General features: G+C 41.6%; 1 long non-coding RNA gene across 1 annotated transcript in view; it reads left to right on the forward strand.

The window, feature by feature from the left end:
* The window catches only part of LOC131402675 (uncharacterized), a 35,161-nt gene extending 22,587 nt beyond the window's left edge, over positions 1-12,574 (forward strand). The window contains exons 2-3 of the long non-coding RNA XR_009218882.1: positions 7,874-8,009; positions 12,436-12,574. This is a non-coding gene — a long non-coding RNA (uncharacterized LOC131402675). The remainder of the gene's footprint in view (positions 1-7,873; positions 8,010-12,435) is intronic.
* Positions 12,575-19,632: the final 7,058 nt, after the last annotated feature.

The raw sequence follows: 19,632 nt of genomic DNA on the forward strand, positions 1-19,632 counted from the left end.
TATTATTTATTGAATGGCTTACTCCATGCCAGCCACTAGGCTACACACTTACAGGCCCTGTCTCATTTAATTTCCTGTAGACCTCCCATCTGTGTGTTATCTGTTGCCTTAAGACTCTATGTTCCACAGGACAGGACTTTGCTTTGTTTGTGGTTGTATCCTTATGTTCCAGTAACTATTGCTGTATAACAAACCAACAACCATTTTATTAACACTCACAGATCCTGTGGGTTAGGAATTTGGAAAGGGCACAGTTGGAGGGGGTTCTTGCTGGGAGTCCCTCATGTGGTCACAGTAAGATTTTAGCTGGGGCTGCAGTCAACCAAAGGCTTCCCTGGAGTGGACACCCAAGGTAGCTCACTCACATGGCTGGCCCTTGGCCGGAGCTCAGCTTGTTTCTTATCCGGCATGCCTACACGTGGCCTCACCAGCATGGCGGGTCTCGAGGTCTTCTGACGGAGAGAACATTCTATGAGAAGTGGCTGGGAGCTGTGTGGCCTTTTCTCACCTAGACTCAGAAGTCACATATTGACACATTTGTTGTGAATGATTGGTTGTGAGTCACAAGCCTGTCCACATTCAAGGGGAGGGGAACTAGATTCCATCTTTCATTGGAAGGAGTCTTAAAAAATTTGAGGACATGTTGAAAACTACCACAGTCCATCTTCTGGCCAAAAATTATTTATATTCTCCCACATGCAGAATACATTTACCCTCCCTAAGATCTTCCCCAAAATCATGTCATGTTTTGGTGTATGTATTAGGCGCAGGCTTGAAGTCCAGGATCGCATCATCTAAACCAAGTCTAGGTATGGATGACGCCCCTCAAGGTTGATATGAATATCCATGAACTGAGCAGATACATCGTCTGCTCCCCACACACCCATTGTGAAGTGGTGGACAGATGTAGGAGAGCCACTATAGATATCTCCATTCAAAAAGGGGGAAACAGAGAGCACACAGCAGTCAGTGGTCCACAGCACTTCTGAACTCCAGACAGTAACATGTCGCCAGATCCTTGACTTGAGTTCACGCGTACCCTTTAGGAGCTGTTCTCCGTGGCTCTTGCCTCTGTCTTTGGGGCTCTTGGTTCCGCCTTTAAGTCATCCTTCTAAAAGAAAACTGAGTTTGCACCTGAGTAACCTCCATCTGCTTCCTGCCTGTGAAAGGCTGGGTTCCAGAGGCTTCTTTTTGTTTTGTTCTGCTCTGTCTCTTTCTGACATTCTTTCAAAAATGTCATGGGTTTAGACAAAAGCCCCCGCCACAAATGTCTTCGAGGTAAGCTTTTCTCTCCCTTGGCTTCCCTGTGAGGCCCAATGACCTAAGGGTTCTTAGAAGCCACGTTGTTTAGAGAGAGGATATACAGGACGCATGCTTCAGAAACTTAGAAGGCCTTTTGTCTATTTGGGATGGTCAGTGAGGCACCACCTTAGGTCTTCCTGAGGCCCTGACAAACAAGACGGTCTTACAGCTCCACCCCAGATTTGACTTTTTGCCCTGAGGCCATTGCTTCCCCCACCCCCCCGCCCCGGCTTGAGGAAGATTAAGCCTGAGCTGACGTCTGTGTCAGCCTTCCTCTACTTTGTATGTGAGTCACCACCACAGCATGGCTGACGAGTGGTGTATGTCCGCGCCTGGGATCTGAACCCGTGAACCCAGGCTGCCGGAGGAGAGCGCGCCGAACTTGAACCACTACACTGAGGCCATTTCTTAATGTGCAAATGCTTTGCCTTCTGGAGATGCTGGGGTTGAGGAACAGTTGTATTTTTGAATCTAGCAAGTTTATAGATTGGGTTATAGGCTGGGTGTATATTTTCTCCAGATTCCACTCAAAAACTGAATAGCTCATTCCTTAATCTCTCCTCTTTCATTTTATTTCAGACAGCTGGGAGAAGCCAACACTTTCAACCCTCTGCCCAGAAATCCTTTTAGTTAGATCATCACGCTCATTAGGTACATTTTCTACTTTCCACATTATCTCTGGCTACAGTTTTATGAACCGTTCCTCTGTTACATAACAAAGAGTCTCCTTCCCTGGATCTTCCCATATATTTCCTTTATTTTCCTTTGTGCCCTCACCAACAGCCGCCTCTGGGCCCTCAGGCTTCTGCCAGGTCTCCTCAGGGTCTTTCCACCTGGTCTTGAAGCCACATGTTTTAGGTTTTTGTCGCAGACCACCTCCGTTTTCAGGTGCCGAATTTCCATTCCAGTTTTTATCCCTGCATGACACATCACCACAAACTTGGTGACATAGAACAACAGTCGCTCTATTGTTCTTGCGGATTCTGTGGGTCAGAAGCTGGAAAAGGCCGTTTCTCACTTGGGGTTGAAGCAGGGTACCTGAGGGTTACTGTAAATATTCAGTAAGAACATGGTTACCCTTTGACCTGGTTCCCAACACAGACACAGATGAAAAGAAGCTACTCTTGTTAATTTGCTGTTTTCTTGTTTAACCTGAGGAGTAGCTCAAGGGTCACAAGGATTTATGAGCTTGTTTTGCAGAAGAAAAAGCGTGCCTTTAAGGAAGTGAGGACCACCAGATAACCAGCCCCCAGCTGCCTTGAGGCCCAGAAGTCTGATTGCCCAGGGGCTTATCCGGAGTGAAAGAAACATGGGTTTCCCCTGTTTCTTCAAAACTCCTCCTTGCAAGCCCCTTAGCTCTATAAAGACCCCTTGCTTTCTTCTCTTGTGAAGGCAGATTTGAGAGAACCTATCCTCCCGCCTTCTCACTTTGGCCAATTCCAATAAACCTTTCTCCACCTCCAAACACTGCTGTCTCAGTGATTGGCTTATTGTGCATTGGGCACACAAACTTGAGATTAAGAGGTTTGGTGTCAGGGTCTCTCATGCAAATGTACTCAGAGGTTGCCTTGGGCTCAGCTGCACTGTCTCCCTCACTGTCTTCCAGCTGTCATCTCAGGGCAGTCGGACCTCCTCCATGGCTCCTGGCTGCCCCCAGCATGACCATCCCAAGGGAGCCACGTGGAAACTGCATGGCCTTTTGTGACCCAGACTCGAAAGTCACATAGTGTCACTTCTGCTGCATTAAAAGCAAGTGACAAGCTGCCCAGATTCAAGGGAAGGGGAAGAAATCCCACTTTTCAATGGGAGAAGTATCAGAATTTTTGGACATGTTTTGAAACTGCTTGCACTTGGAGCAGTGTCTGGCAAAAAGAGGACCTCAGTACGTAACTGCATCCAATAAGCAGGCATGTCTGCCTCTTTGATTATATCTGCTTATTAGTCTTTGGACAATACAGTGTGACCCCTGTAATAGTTTTAATAGGGCTTTCTTGTATTTATAATATATTTTTGAAAAGTAGGGACACAGTACTTCACAATATACACATTTTATTGTAAATGAATTAGAAGACTAAATTTTTTATTCCCAAAAGACATAAAATTAATAGGGAAAAAAGTATAGAAAGATGTTTAGGTAATCTTGGAATAGGGAAGGCCTTTCTAAGCAAGATTTAAAAGCCAAGAAGCCACAAGGGAAAAATTTTAAATATTAGACTCCATAAAAATTTTAAATGTCTGTACAGGAAAAGAGACCATAAATAAAGCCGAGAGCTAAAAAATAAACTGGGTAAAGTATTTGCAATGTAAAGAATAGACAACAAACTAGACAGTGTAATATAAGCATAACGTAGAATCTCTCTCATAAGGCTATTTCAAAGATTAAATGAGATTAAAGTGCCCAAAGTAAATACTTAATAAATGACAAGTTCTATCCATGCTTTTATAGAGAGCCCCTATAAATCAATTTTTTTAAAAGACAGCTAATAAAAAAAGCATATGAATGAGCAATTCATGGAAAAATATAAATGGTCTATAAGCATAAGAAAACATGTGTAGCCTCACTCCTGATTAAATAAAGGGAAATTAAAGCTACAATGAGATTTTTTTCTACCTGTAAGACCGTCAGGGATGGAAAAAATGGTAATATTTTAGTGCTGGCAAAGATGTAGGGAAATTGATGTTCCTGTTCACTGTTCTTTGTTCCTCTGTAAGTGAGGTGTTTTCTTCCCCCCCTCTGGCTTCTGTCAGGATTTTTTTCTTTATTTTTGATTTTCTGTAGTTTGAAAATGACATGCCTAGATGTAGTTTTTTTGGTGTTTATCCTGCTTGGTGTTCTCTGAGCTTCTTGGATCTGTGGTTTGGTGTCTGAAGTTAATTTGGAGAAAATCTCAGTCATTATTGTTTCAAATATTTCTTCTGTTCCTCCTCTCTTTCTCCTTCTGATTTTCCCATTACGCGTATGTTGTGCCTTTTGTCTGTCATCCCACAGTCCTTGCATGTTCTGCTCTGCGTTTTCAGTCTTTGTTCTCTTTGCTTTTCAGCTTTGGCGGTTTCTGTTAAGGTTTCCTTTGCTATATCCTCAAGCTCAGAAATTCTTTCCTCACCTGTGTCCAATCTACTAATAAGCCCATCAAAGGCCTTCTTCATTTCTGTTACAGTTTTTTTTTTACCTCTAGCATTTCTTTTTGGTTCTTTCTTAGGATTTCTGTCTCTCTGCCTACACTGCCCATCTGTTCTTGCCTGTTGTCTGCTTTATCCATTTGAGCACTTAGCATGTGAATCGTAGTTGTTTTAAATTCCTGGTCTGGTAATTCCAATATCCCTGTCATGGCTGGTTCTGATGCTTGCTCTGTCTTTTCCAACTGTGTTTTTGCCTTTCAGTATGCCTTGTAACTTTTTCTTGATAGCTGAACATGATGTACCATGTAAAAGGAACTTCTGCAAACTGGCCTTTAGTCATGTGGTGAGGTGCTGGGGGGAGGGGAAGCGTTCCATAATTTATGATCAGGTCCCAGTCTTTAGTGAATTTGTGCCTCTGGACTGTGAACCTCACACATGCTTCTTAGTTTTCTTCCCCCTGTAGGTGGGACAGGATGGCTAGAGCTGGCTAGAGTTGGGTATTTCCCTTCTGCAGGTCAGGTAGACTCTGATAACACTCCAGCAGGTTAGGCTCTGGTTAACCAGTTTCTCCTGGGGGCAAGCCTTGTTAAGAACAGAGCACTCTGACTTATTTCAAAATGAATCCTCTTGCCTTCCAGCTGCCAGAAGTACAAAGGGATTTTTCTCCAATATTTACTCTGAGCACCTGGTTGAGCTCCTGGAGGTAAAACTCACAAAAGTGTGGGAGACCCCTGTGACCAGGTCCCCCTGGAGTTTTTAACTCTCAGACTTGCCCACACTCAACCCACAGCAGTTCATCAGTTACAGTCCAGGTTTTCCTACCCCGGCACTGGTTCCCACAGAAGTTTCCACTCGTGAGTCTCTCCTCTCACTCTGTGACTCCTTGTTTTCATCTCTGTCTGTCCAGTCTTGGGGGCGGCAGTTTGCCCTGCATCCTTCTCTCTCTACGGATCCAAGAAGAGTTGTTGACTTTTCGGTCTATTCAGCTTTTTACTTGTTGTTAGGATGGAGTGGCAACTTCCATGCTCTTTACCGTGCAGAACTGGAAACTGATTTACTGTTGATGGAATGGAAATTGGTACAGTATTTAGTAAAGCAGTCTTAATTATCCATTAAAACTAAAAATGTGCATGCCCTTTGACCTAGCATTTCTACCTTTGGACCTATTAGCATGAACGCACAAAGATGTATCAGAATATTTTTTTGCAGCATTTTTAATATAGAAAGGGTTAAATAAAATATGCTATATTTACACGATGGAATGCTATCCAGTTGCTAAAAAGAAATGAAGTAGCTCAATATATCTTGAAAAGATACAGAGACGTTCAAGACACGTTGTTAAGTGGAAGGAGAAAAAAAGGAAGTTGTAAAACAGTATGTTTAAGATTCAGTTTTTGTTTAAAACTTATTCACAGTAAAAACGAGGGCATGCTTAGAGAAGAAAGACAATTTTGGAAGAATATATACCAGAAAAACTATTGGCTGCCTTTGAGCGACAATGTTATAAGGCTGTTAATATATATTAATGACATTTGTGTCTTGTGTGATGAATATGTATTTGATAATTAAGTAAAAATTCAAGAAAGAAAATAGGGACAGATAGAGATGACTGAGAACAATAGAACAGAACTGATTGTTTCCATCACTTTTCCCTACATCAGGCAATAATGTAATAATAATCTCTGACTCTAAATTTTAATTTACCTTCTGGGAATACTGTGTAGAGTAGACCCAAACAAATGGAAAATTTAAGTCTCCTTGTGTATTTTTTTTCCTTTTGCTCTTTCAGAAGATGATTGCCATCGGATGACGAGGGTTCCAAACGGAAATGTTTTACCAGTTAATGTTTTTTTCACGTAGAGTTTTTTTAATTGTTAATCCTTCTAGTAAAAATCTTTTTTTTTTTCTTTTGGTGAGGAAGAGTGGCCCTGAGGTAACATCTGTTGCCAATCTTCCTCTTTTTGCTTGAGGAATGTTGTCGCTGAGCTAACATCTGTGCCAGTCTTCCTCTCCTTTTTTTTGTATATGGGACGCTGCCACAGCATGGCTTGATGAGCAGTGTGTAGGTCCGTGCCCAGGATCTGAACCCGTGAGCCCCAGGCCACTGAAGCAGAGCATGCGAACTTAACTGCTACGCCACGGGGCCGGCCTCTTTTGTAAAAGTCTTTATCAGAAAGAATTCCTCCCTCTGCAGAGAAGCATTTTCTTTGGTTCTGTGGTGTCAAAATTAGTGGTTTCTTGTACCCGAGAGATGATTATAATGGAATTTTTTGCAACATGTATCTCTCTCTTAAAAGGCTGATAAAGTAGATCCATGGAGCAATGATAACTGTGAAGGCTATTTGACTTCCGTTATAAATATGGTTTATAGCCACAATTTTTCTGCTTAACTGACATCTAAGCACCCTGCAGTATGACTGAGTGTAGGCTAATATTCTTCTGAGTTACTTGTCCCGTTAACTTCCTAATCTGACTAAATTTCATTCCCTGCTTACGTCCTGTTTTGGGTTCTTGGACCCGATTCCAACATGTGTGTGTGTAGAGGGGGAGCTTCCCACAGAACACCAAGCAATTCTTGGACACCAGCAGGGTGTCAGAGAATTCAACTCATTTCTGACACTGTCCACCCAGATGTAGCATCAGATTCCACAAGTTAAGGGTTCAGTCCTACAAGACTGCACCCCCTCCAACCCCCCCACCTCAGGCACCAGTCAAGAGCCGAGGTTGGTACCTGTGCTTCTGGCCGACTGGCTATGAATCAGAGGTTCCCACGACCCCATCCTTGGGTTTGATTAATTTACTAGAGTGGCTCACAGAACTCAGAAACATTATGCTTACTAGATAACCGGTTTATTATAAAAGGATATAACTCAGGACCAGCCCGATGGAAGAGATGCATAGGGCAAGGTACGTGGGAAGGGGCGTAAAGGTTCCATGCTCTCTGGGTGCACCACTCTCCCAGTACCTCCACGTCTTCGCCAGCTAAGCTCTCCGAACCCTCTCCTTTTGGGTTTTATGGAGGCTTCATTACATGGGCATGGTTGATTAAATCATTGGCCATTCTCCTGCCCTTCTCTCCTCCCTGGAGGTTGGGGGCTGGGACTAAAAGTTCCCACTCTCTAATCACATGGTTGGCTCTACTGGCAACCAGCCCCCATCTTTCTAAAAGTCACCGCATTAACTTGAGACACCTTTAAGCTCTCATCGCTTAGGAAATTCCAAGTTTTGGGAGCTGTAAGCCGGGAACCATGGATAAAGAGCAAATATGTGAGAAATATATATTTGGTCATCTGAGTGATCAAAAATATATACATCTATTCTTATAAATCACAGCATTGCACATCCTAACATAGTTTTTTTTCCTGTGTATAATGTGTGTTGTTCTAGATGATTAATCTTATATAATAATTTGTTGTTGTTGTTGTTTTACCCTCTGTGAATTTACTAACAGAAGTCCCGGAGGGGATTTGGGTGCCAAAAAGAAAAAGAAGAAACAGAAGAGAAAAAAGGAGAAACCAAATTCCGGAGGCACCAAGTCCGACTCGGCATCGGATTCCCAGGAGATTAAAATCCAGCAGCCTTCAAAAGTGAGAGGCCCGGTTTATTTTTACCTCTGTGGTTTCTTGTGCGTGCGAGAGGGGTTTGTGCAGCTCAGAGGTGTCATCAGGGTTGTGTTGTGACTGTGTATAGATGCCACTATAACTGGAGGTATTTATGGCCTTGCTCAAACTGACGCTGGCACCCGAATAACTAGGAGGTACATACTGTGCTTGTGTGTGCGTGTGGATTCTGCCTGCATTTTGCCCCTTTCTCGGTGAATTAGTATGTTGATTGTAGTTCTAGAAGAAAGTCTCATGTGAGCTCGTTAGTTTTTTTTCTTTTTTTTTGAAGTTACACTTAATCTTTGATGACTTTTAGTTCAGAAGATATTCACGTTTTAATTTTTCTGGGTGTCTGTCTAATTACCTGAATAGCACATCATCATCTGGCAGCAGATTTCAGCGGGAGCAGCCCCAGGTAAGTCTTACGTTGACTTTGAATCGGACCAGTCTTCAGTGGCCAATCTTGATGAAGGGTGGGAAATAGCTCCCAACGATCCCCCTGAAGAAACACACCAATTTTAGACCAAAGCAGAAGTTGTCCGGCTGGGCCCTGTGTTGGCAGGTTGCCGGCCTCGTGTGTGTGGTGGTGCAGAGGGCAGGCACCCCTTTCTGTGGGCCAACCCCAGTCGCCCTGGCTGTGAACACAGGCCTTGTGTGCTGGGCCCAGGGAGGCACAGAGCCCTCTTGGTGTGAGCAGCTCGCAGTGAAAAGGGGTAGAGTTAGAAGTACAATGACATATTTTGATGGTCGTAGCTCTAAATAAGCCAGCCCTGCATCACCTTGGCCTGGGTCTGTTTCCCGGTCAGGGAACCCACCACCCCTCTGTCGGGTGTCATACTGTGGCGGCTGCGTGTTGCCATGATGCTGGAAGCTCTGCCACTGGGATTTCAAATATCGGCCCCCAGGGTGAGCAGGTTTCAGTGGAGCTTCCAGACTAAGACAGACTAGGAAGAAGGACCTGGCCGCCCACTTCCACAACAATTGGCCATGAAAACCCTATGGATAGCAGCGGAGCATTGTCTGATGTAGTGCCTGATGGTGAGAGGATGGCGCAGGAACGGCCAGGGGTCCCCTCTGCTGTGCTGGGAGTTGGAATCGACTGAGCACTAACAGCAAAGCTCCAAATAAGTTGTCCTGGGGTCCTGGGTAATGCGTGGTGTAGTGGAAAGGGCTCAGGAAGTGGAGTGAGCATCCTGGGCTCAGTCCTGGCCCCACAGCTCTCAAGCTGTGTGCCTTTGCACAAGGTTCTGCACCCCCATAATCCTATCTCCTCATCTGCAAAATGAGGATGATGCCTTCTCCCCATCTCACAGGGCTGTTATGAGGTTATAGTTAGATCATTTTTATTAAATGGTTTTTATATTACAGAGCACTGTCTCCGTGGCCGTTATTCGCAAGATGCAGGTTTTATGGGGTTTAAGTTTTTTTCTTGTACAAAGTTTACATTGTATCACATGAAGTGAGTCTTACAGGTAGTTTTTGTTGGTGTTACCTGTTTACACGTAAGGACCAAGAATCACTGAGAAGGAGCATTGTTTGCCGCAATTTTTCCCTGCCTGCCTCTGTGGGGTGAGAAGAAAGTGGAATCTTCCTCCCTAGCTTTTCAGCTTGGTTCTCAGGTAATAAATATTCTATCCACCAGACATCATTTCCAAGGTAACTCATACAAGGTCCCCCATGAGCTTGCCCGATATTCTCTCCATTTCTGAGCGCTGCTTCATCAGGTAAATGCGGCCTTACTTACATGCAGTTGTGATATCTTATTGCTTCTGTCATCACCATCAGCTTCTGCCCATCTCTGTACCCCTTGTCATTTTGAGCCCTCTCCCACCTCTCGTCACTTAGAAGAAACTAGAGCCAGCCCAGGCAGGAGGAACTGGTAGCATTATATGATACAAAAATTCTTTTCTTTTTTAATTGTCTAAATTGTCTTAATGGGAGCTTTTCTCCATTGCGTTTTTTAAAACTAAGGCTTCTTTCCCTTAAGCTAATGTCAGCTTTGGGTGACACGGTACATTATAGTGGACTGTCTTTAGAGACTGTTCTGGTCTACACTCAAGAACCAAAATAAAATGATATTTGTCTGGATTCTTGGAGACTTCTTAGTGGTAGGGGACTTGGACATTTTTTCCAAGGTATTAAATTTGGAAAATAATGGGTAGAGAGTAGAGTTGGTGTTAAGTATTCACATGGAGCAATGTGGAGGAGAAGAGGCGTGCCTGGCTCTTAGGAATATAATAGTGGGATGCTAACGTGGGGTTGATAGACGTGCTCACCTTTCCTAACACTAATTCATTTCTCCCCAGGTGGTGCTCCTACGGAAGGTGAATGGATAGGTTTACGAGTCTGTCATAGCTGAGTTTTCCTTACTGCTTTGTCACCTTGGATTTGAGAATTGTGCTTACTTGAATCTGCTTTAAGAAAGCATGGAAATAGAGACCATTGGGATAAACTGTTTCATGAATGGTGATTTCGTGTAAAGACTGCTGGTCAACCTGATGAGGCCAATTCAGTCGAGTAGAATCCACTCCGAGGGCTTCTTCATGGAGTTGGGATATCATTGGCTCCTTTGGAGCAAAGATGCTGATTCACGTTTGTTACAGAAGTCTGAGTTTGATATTTTAGTGTTGGAGGATTTAACTCAAATATCAGGAAAGAAGAATTAGCATGACAAATTCAGTGCAGATCCTGTAGGTATATTTTTGTAAGACTGGGTTCCACTTTGCCTTTTTAAAGATAAGTGGATGCATGTTCAGGCCTTATTGGTTGAAATATGCTGTGCTCTCAGTTCCTATTTAAGTTGTAGGTTTCCTCATAGATTGTGTTGTTGGGGGTTCAAATGGGTGTAAATTTCATTTTGCTAGACATCATTTCCTTTTATGTTGGAGGTCTACAAGAGACCCAAACAAGAAAAATCTAAAAATACGATGAATTAGAACAGCGAAAGTATTTTGTTAAATTAGTATGTGTAACTGAGATATGACCTTATGATTTAGACCTCAATCAAAATATAAGATGAACAGCTTACAAAAATTTGGGCAGCCCTGGGCGATGCTGTTAGACTTGTTAAGTGGAGACATTAAGACTTTAACCTGCCTCTGGTTAGTCTCCAGTACTTTGTTTCCTTCAATCATTTTAGAGGCAAGATTCCTAAAGAAACCCATTAAGTAACACAACCACAGGTTGGGCTGTATTAATTAAACCCCATTTTGTACTGTGAAACGGGTAAGCTTCCCAGGGTAAAAGATTTGCTCCAGACCACAGACTTCAGGTTCAAAACTGAGCAGAAGTTCAGAGCTGCTGTTTATAACCCACCAAGGGTCGATGGTACCTTTCCTTGGTGCCCATGGTGTGTTGACATACAGGAAACCCAAGGGCTCTGAAATTTCCTTCTAACCGCTTCTGAACCACAGGGAAGAGTGCTCTTTGTGTGGCATCACAATTCTAAAGCAAATCAATTATTTCACATACCGGAAAAACTCCCTGATTTCCACATCCAGTCCTACATACTATATTACTGTCTTATTTCAAGTATAGTCTCATTTTCCGAGTAGCATTACATTATTTGAGGGATTTTCCAAAAAAAAGAGCTGGGAATCTTCAGAGATGGCAGGAATATTGGCTTTGAGGAAGGAACTTTAGAATTTAAAGGTATTTAGCCTGAGAATAGGTTTTACTTGAAAAGGAGGTCGGTTTCCAACACTTCGGTTGGGGAGAACAGGCTGTGGTTGCCAAGGATCTGAGTTCATAGTGGAAACTGCTCGTTCTTCGTGTTGGAAGGTTTGTCTCTGGAGCAGCGTCAGTGTTGGGGGTGGGCAGTGTGTGGTCCAGGAGAAAGGCATCCTTGGAGATTTCCTTTCTTGATTGACTTCTTTCCTAGCTCAGCACTACATTCAGATTTCTTTCTTTCTTTCTTTCGTTTTTTTTAATGAACTAAAATTCCCCTTCTCTGCCTGGTTTCCATTCTAGAAGTTATTTCCTTTGTCCCCACATTGCTACCGCAGAGCATTAACCCTAACAGTGAAACCAAGGCTAGTGGCTGACTGGCTGCTGTGTGACAGTAATGCATGTACTGCATGTCACTCCTCTTTGCTGCTCCGCCAGGATGAGTAATGGTGGGGGCCATTGGCAGGTGGGTGGGATACTGAAGCAAATGGTGGTTTGATTTATGTTAGATTTCCCCAACTCTTAGAGCCCCACTAAAACTCAAAGCTGTTTATCTTTAACAAAACGTTTGCTTATATTTTCATCTGTTAGCATACTTGAGCCCAAGGCCCTGACCGGGCATAGAGGAGGATTGCTCGTTTTGTGATGTTGTAATCGCCAAGGCGGATGCACGTGTACCCGCCCCAGGTTTGGGAGCAGTGGCAGCTTCCTTATATTTTGTGTCTGTCTGTCTTTGCTTTTGTAGAATCCCACCATTCCAATGCAGAAGTTGCAGGATATCCAGAGAGCCATGGAGCTGTTATCTGCATGCCAGGGCCCTGCCAGGAATATCGATGAGGCTGCCAAACACAGATACCAGTTTTGGGACACGCAGCCGGTACCCAAACTGAGTAAGCTTTTCTGCCTTTTTTTTTCCCCCTCAAAACAAAACTGGATTAACAAGAAACAAAAAACACAGAAGACACTCTTCTTGACTTATATAATTTGTTTTCAGACCACAGATTAGAAATTTACACAAAAGTAACATTTTTCTTCTTAAAATATAAATATGGGATAGTGACGTTGGTTTTTAGTAACAACAGTTTTAGTGTAATTCCTATCCCTCTAAAAAATCCAGTTTCCCCAAACTTGAAACATTAGCATATTAAAAATATATATAAACAGGGAGTCTCCTCCTCCCCGTTTTTGTTCTGAGCTTCATGGAGTTGTTTTTTCTATACATAAATGTTTAGCAGTCTCAAATCTCAATTATTCTGAAAGACGCAGAAAATTTGCCCTATTAAATCTCACTGAAATGGAAAATTTTATGCTGCTTAACAGTAGGATTCTGAATACTCACCAGTGGTGTTAATTATTACCAATGCAATAACATTCCAGTGTATAAGGGAACCGGGCCACCTCGTGAGGGCTTTGGGTCATGTAAGAGTCTCCGTAATAGGCCTCTTCCCTCAGTGCTTTGTCTGCTCCATCATGTTTCACTAAGACTTGTTTTTGGTGAGGAAGATTATCGCTGAGCTGACATCTGTTGCCAATCCTCCTCTTTTTGCTGAGGAAGATTGGCCCTATGCTAATGTCCATGTCCATCTTCCTCTTCTTTATACGTGGGACGCCTGCCACAGCATGGCTTGACGAGTGGTGCATAGGTCCATGCCCGGCCTCCGAGCCTGCGAACCCTGGGCTGCCAGACTGGAGCGCGCAAACTTAACTACTGCGCCACAGGGCCAGCCCCAGCGTTTCACTAAGACGTTTACCACTTAAGTTTCCCTAAACATCATTTAATTGTTCTTCTTTCCTGTTATGCAAAAAAAGATGATGACATAAGAAACATAAAAATGTTTTAAATGTATTACAAGGTAAACTTGATAGTTTGTATTACGTTTGCATGAAGATAGATTATAATTATTTCTATATTTTTCTTTCTTGATTGTTCAGGTTCCAGAATCTGTAATTGCCATTCAAAACTGTTTAATACGGGCCGGCCCCGTGGCTTAGCGGTTAAGTGCGCGTGCTCTGCTGCTGGCGGCCCAGGTTCGGATGCCGGGTGCGCACGGACGCACCGCTTCTCCCGCCATGCTGAGGCCGCGTCCCACATACAGCAACTAGAAGGATGTGCAACTATGACATACAACTATCTCCTGGGGCTTTGGGGGTGAAAAAAAAAAAAAGGAGGAGGATTGGCAATAGATGTTAGCTCAGAGCCGGTCTTCCTCAGCAAAAAGAGGAGGATTAACAAGGATGTTAGCTTAGGGCTGATCTTCCTCACAAAACAAAAACAAAAACAAAACTGTTTAATAGCCCCGGTTATGTACAAATAGTCAGTTTTATCACATCTAAATCAGGGAGCAAGCCTTCTCTCTGCCTTCAAATAATGGTTTTCAGACTTGAAGTCACCACTCATCTCCCACCTACGCCCACCCCAAGCAGCTTCAAAAGCATAAGCTTCAGAGTGTGAAAGAAAGAAGGAATACTTTATCCTCACTTGGGTTTTCTTTCAGGCTCCAGGAGTGTATTTGGGAGTGGAGGAAGACTCTCTGGAATGAATTTCAGGATTTTAAATGAGATGGAATTGAGTGACCCTTAGCTGAAGGGATGTAGATTTATTGATCTGAGCGTATCGGGTTTAGCTGAATGCTGCTTGGCAAGCTGCTGGTGGCATTTAGGTCCCTGCCCTGGAGAGAGGAAGGCCGCTTCCAGCTGGCATCTAACCCCAGCGCACCTCTCTGGGAAGATAGCTCAGGTGCTCACCACATTTTGGGCCCTCCCCTAAATCCTTGTAGGATTCTCCAGCTCCTAGAACTTCTAGTACACACCTCAGTTAAGGCAGCATCCAGGTTAGTGGGGGAGGAGGGAGCCTGAGGTCGGGGGAATGTGGGAAAGTCAGGGGGACTCTACTTCTCAATTTCTCTCCAGAGTGCTTGGTGTCCCAGGTCAGCCTAACACAGCCAGCCGTTGGGAGCTGCTTACATGGGATGGTCCCCTGATGTTGTGGGACAGCCAAGCCCTAGGTAAAGCTCTGAAGGGACTCTAGGGGGCAGCTGGGACTCGGGCCACTTGGGCTGACTTGCGGAAGCCTGAGGTGTTCACGTGGAGATGAGCTGGTAGAGGGGAGATAAGACGAAGTAACAACGTCAGGGAGTAGAAAGGAGAGAAAACGAACCTTCCCCTTGGCGCTGGTGCAGACCCTGTGACTCTGCCTGTAAAAGGGTCTGTGATGCTGAGACATACAAATGGCCAACAGCTATACGAAAAATGCTCAACATCACCAATTATCAGGGAGATGCAAATCAAAACCACAATGAGATATGACCTCACACCTGTTAGGATGTCCATTGTCAAAAACACAAGTGTTGGTAAGGATGTTGAAAAACTGGAACACTTGTGCACTGTTGATGGTAATTAAAATGGTGCAGCCACTACGGAAAACAATATGAGGTTCCTCAAAAAATTGAAAATAGAACTACCATATGATCCAGCCATCCTACTTTTGGATATTTATTTAAAAGAATTGAAAACAGAATCTCAAAGATATTTTGCGTTCCCATGTTCATTGCAGCATTATTTACAATAGGCAAGAGGTGGAAACAACTTAGATGTTCATTAACAGATGAATGAATAAAGAAAATGTGTTACATACATACAATGGAATATTATTCAGCCTTAAAAAAGAAGGGAATGCTATCATATGCTACAATATGGATGAACCTTGAGGACATTATGCTAAGTGAAATAAGTCACTCACAGAAGGACAAATACTGCATGATTCCACTTATATAAGGTATCTAAGGTAGTCAAACTCACAGAAACAGAAAGTAAAATGGTGGTTGCCAAGGGCTGATGGGGGGTGGGCTGGAAGTGGGGAGTTGCTGTTCAATCCTGTATTTTCTATTTCCATTTAAATCATAACAATTAGCTAGTTTCTTGAAGTTGAATTCTCAGAATAATCTTGGACCTCTCCTTCAAGATTTTCCTTTTCTTCCTTCGTGCCTTCCTTCTTTCTCTCCTTGTTTCCTTCCTTTCCATAGTTATTTGCCAGGCGCTGTATTAGTCATTGATAGTACTAGTGAAAAAGCAGATGCAGCCCCCATTCCTCACGGAGCTTATAATGTAGTGGGGAATACAGATAATAAACATAATAAATGAATAAAATAATTACAGTTTGTGAGAGGTGCCATAAAGAAAATGTGTAGGGTGATATGATAGAAATTTGCTAAGATAAAGGAGCTGGAGGAGCCTAATTCAGGTAGGCCTCCTGAAACTGAGTCTTGAAGGATGAGAAAGCCAATGTCAAATGCTGCCAAAACGTGAGCAATTATAAACATTAAAACTTTTTGTTCTGAAACAATCACTGTTAAGAGAAGGAAAAGATAAACCTACAGACTGAGAGAAAATATTTAGAAGTCTCATTTCTGACAAAAGACTTCATATTCATTGCATGTTCATTGCAGCATTATTTGCAGTGGCCAAGACATGGAAGCAACCTAAGTGTCCACTGATGGATGAATGGATAAAGAAAATGTGGTGTATATATACACTGAAATATTATTCAGCCATAAAAAGGAATGAAATCTTGCCATTTATGACAACATGGATGGAACTTGAGGGCATTATGCTAAGTGAAATAAGTCAGACAGAGAAAGACAAATACTGTAGGATTTCACTTACATGTGGGATCTAAAACAAACAAACAAAAAAACAAGCTCATGCCTACAGAGAACAGATTGCTGGTTGCCAAAGTTGAGGGGTGGGGGGGTGGGCAAAGTGATGAAGGAGATCAAAAGGTACAAATTTCCAGTTATAAAATCAATAAGTAGTGGGGATGTAATGTACAGCATAATAACTATAGTTAATACTGTACCGCATAGTTGAAAGTTGCTAAGAGAGTAAATCTTCAAAGTTCTCATCACAAGAAAAAATTTTGTAACTATGCATGGTGACAGATGTTAACTAGACTTATTGTGGTGATCATTTCCCAATATATACAAATAGCAAATCATTATTTTATACACCTGAAACTAATATAATGTTATATATCAATTATACCTGAATAAAATAAGACTTTTATTCAGAATATAAAGAATTCACAAAATTCAACAAGAAATAACTCAAAAAACATAAACATAAGTTTTGAACTGACACTTTACTCAAAAAGACATATTGATGGTAAATAAACATATGAAAAGATGCCAATACTCATGATGGAAACACAAAGTAAAATCACAATGAAACACCACTATACGTCTATTAGAAGGTAAAAAAAAAAAAATCCTGACACTACCAAGTGTTGACAAAGATGTGGAACAACTGAAATCCTCATGCTTTGCTGATAAGACTATAAAACAGTATGACCACTTTGAAAAACTGTTTAATAGTTTTTTTAACAAACAAATTTAAACATATACAGTGCTTATATGTTTACTTATTCTTATATGGGAGTAGCAGTCTTACTCCCAAATATTTACCCAAGAGAACTAAAAACTTATGTGCACACAAAAATCTGTACACGCATGTTTATTTCAGCTTTATTTTTAATTGTTAAAACTTGGAAACAACTCCAATGTGAATAAATGAATCAACAGTTTGTGGTATAGCTATACACTGGAATACTACTTAGCAACACAAGGGAGAAAGTAACCCTGATGGATTCATGCAACAACATGTGTGAATCTCAAAGGTATTTTGTTAAGTGAAAGAAGCTAGAACCCAAAGGCATCATATTGTATGACTCCATTTATATGACATTCTGGGAAAGGCTAAACTATTGAGATAGAAGACAAATCTGAGGTTGCCAGGAGTTGGGTGTGGGGAGGGGTTGATCACAAAGAGGCAGCAAGCAGGAATTTTTGGGGTGATGAAACTTTTTGGATCATGACTGATGGTATACACAGTTCTATGCATTTGTCAAAATCCATAGAAATATACATCACAAAGAGTGAATTATGTAAATTTAAAACATGTAAAGTGTTATTTTTGATTTCTAGTTTAATTCCATTGTGGTCTGAAAGCAGGCATTGTATGATTTCTATGTTTTTAAATTTGTTAAGGTGTTTTATGTCTCAGGATGTGGTCTATCTTGGTGAATGCTCCATGCAAGCTTGAGAAGAAAGTGTAATCTGCTATCATTGGATGAAGTGCTCTATAGATGTCAATTATATCTAGTTGATTGATGATGCTGTTGAGTTCAACTATGTCCTTACTGATTTTTTGCCTGCTAGATCTGTCCATTTTTGAGAGAGGGGTGTTGAAGTCGCCAACTATTATAGTGGATTTGTCTATTTCTGCTTATAGTTCTATCAGTTTTTGCCTCACATAGTTTGACACTCTGTTGTTAGGCACATGCACGTTCAGAATTGTTATGTTTTCTTTGAGAATTGACCCCTTTATCATTATATAATGCTTTTATTTATCTCTGATAACTTTCCTTACTTTAAAGTCTGCTCTGTCTGAGATTACTATAGTTACTGTTGCTTTGTTTGGATTATTGTTAGCATGGTATATTTCTCTCTACCCATTTACTTTTAATCTATATGTGTCTTTGTATTGAAAGTGGGTTTCTGGTAGACAACATATAGTTAGGTCATGTTTTTTGATCCCTTCTGACGTTCTCTGTTTTTTAATTGGTACATTTAGATCATTGACATTTAAAGTGTTTTTTGATATAGCTGACATATACTTACTATATTCATTACTGTTTTCTATTTGTTTCTCTTGTGTGTTGTTTTTTTTTGTTTGTGAGGAGGACTAGCCCTGAGCTAACATCCGATGCCAATCCTCCTCTTTTTTCTGGAGGAAGACTGGCCCTGGGCTAACACCCATGCCCATCCTCTTCTACTTTATACAGGACGCCGCCACAGCATGGCTTAGCAAGCGGTGCGTTGGTGCGCGCCCGGGATCCGAACCTGTGAACCTCAAGCTGCCGCAGCAGAGCACGCACAGTTAACCGCTGCGCCACTGGGCCGGCCCCTGTTTCTTTTGTTTTTTGTTCCTGTTTTTGTCTTCCACTCTTTTTCTGCCTTTTATGGTTTTAATTGAGCATTTTGTATGATTCCATTTTCTCTCCTTTCTTAGCATATCACTTACAGTTTTTTAAAACTTTTTTAGTGGTTACCCTAGAGTGCAATATATATTTACAACTAATCCAAGTCCATTTTCAAATAACACTATACTACTTCCTGGGTAGCATAAGTATTTTATAATAACAAAATAATCCTAATTCCTTACTCCCATCCCTTGTATCATTGCTGTTATTCATTTCACTTATATGTAAGCACACATAAGCATACATATGCGTAAGTGTACATAATCAAATACATTGTTATTTTAAACAAACTGTTATCTGTTAGATAGATTAAGAATAAGAAAAATAAGAGTTTTTGGTTTACTTTCACTTATTCCTTCTTCAACTCTCATCCTTTCTTTATGTAGATCTGAATTTCTGACCTATATTATTTTCCTTCTCTCTAAAGAACCTCTTTTAACATTTCTTGCAGAGCAGGTCTATTGGCAACATAGTCCCTCAATTTTTGTTTGCCTGAGAAAGTCTTTGTTTCTCCTTCACTTTTGAAGAATAATTTCATAGAGTATAGAATTCTAGGTTGGTGGGTTTTTTTCTCTGAACACTTTAAATATTCTACTCAACTTTCTACTTGCTTGCATGGTTTCTGAGAAGTTAGATGTAATTCTCATCTTTGTTCCTCTATAGGTAAGATGTTTTTATACTCTGGCTACTTTCAGGATTTTTTCTTTATTTTTGGTTATAATTTGAAGATATACCTTAGTGTAATTTTGGGGGGCATTTATCTTGCTCAGTATTCTTTGAGCTTCCTGGATCTGTGGTTTGGTGTCTGACATTAATTTGGGAAAATTCTTGGTCATTATTTTTTCAAATATTCCTTCTGTTCCTTTCTCTCTTTTTTCTCCTTCTGGTAATCCCATTACACATATG

This window comes from Diceros bicornis, unplaced genomic scaffold, assembly GCF_020826845.1.
Source record: "Diceros bicornis minor isolate mBicDic1 unplaced genomic scaffold, mDicBic1.mat.cur scaffold_207_ctg1, whole genome shotgun sequence".
Lineage (NCBI taxonomy): Eukaryota > Metazoa > Chordata > Mammalia > Perissodactyla > Rhinocerotidae > Diceros > Diceros bicornis.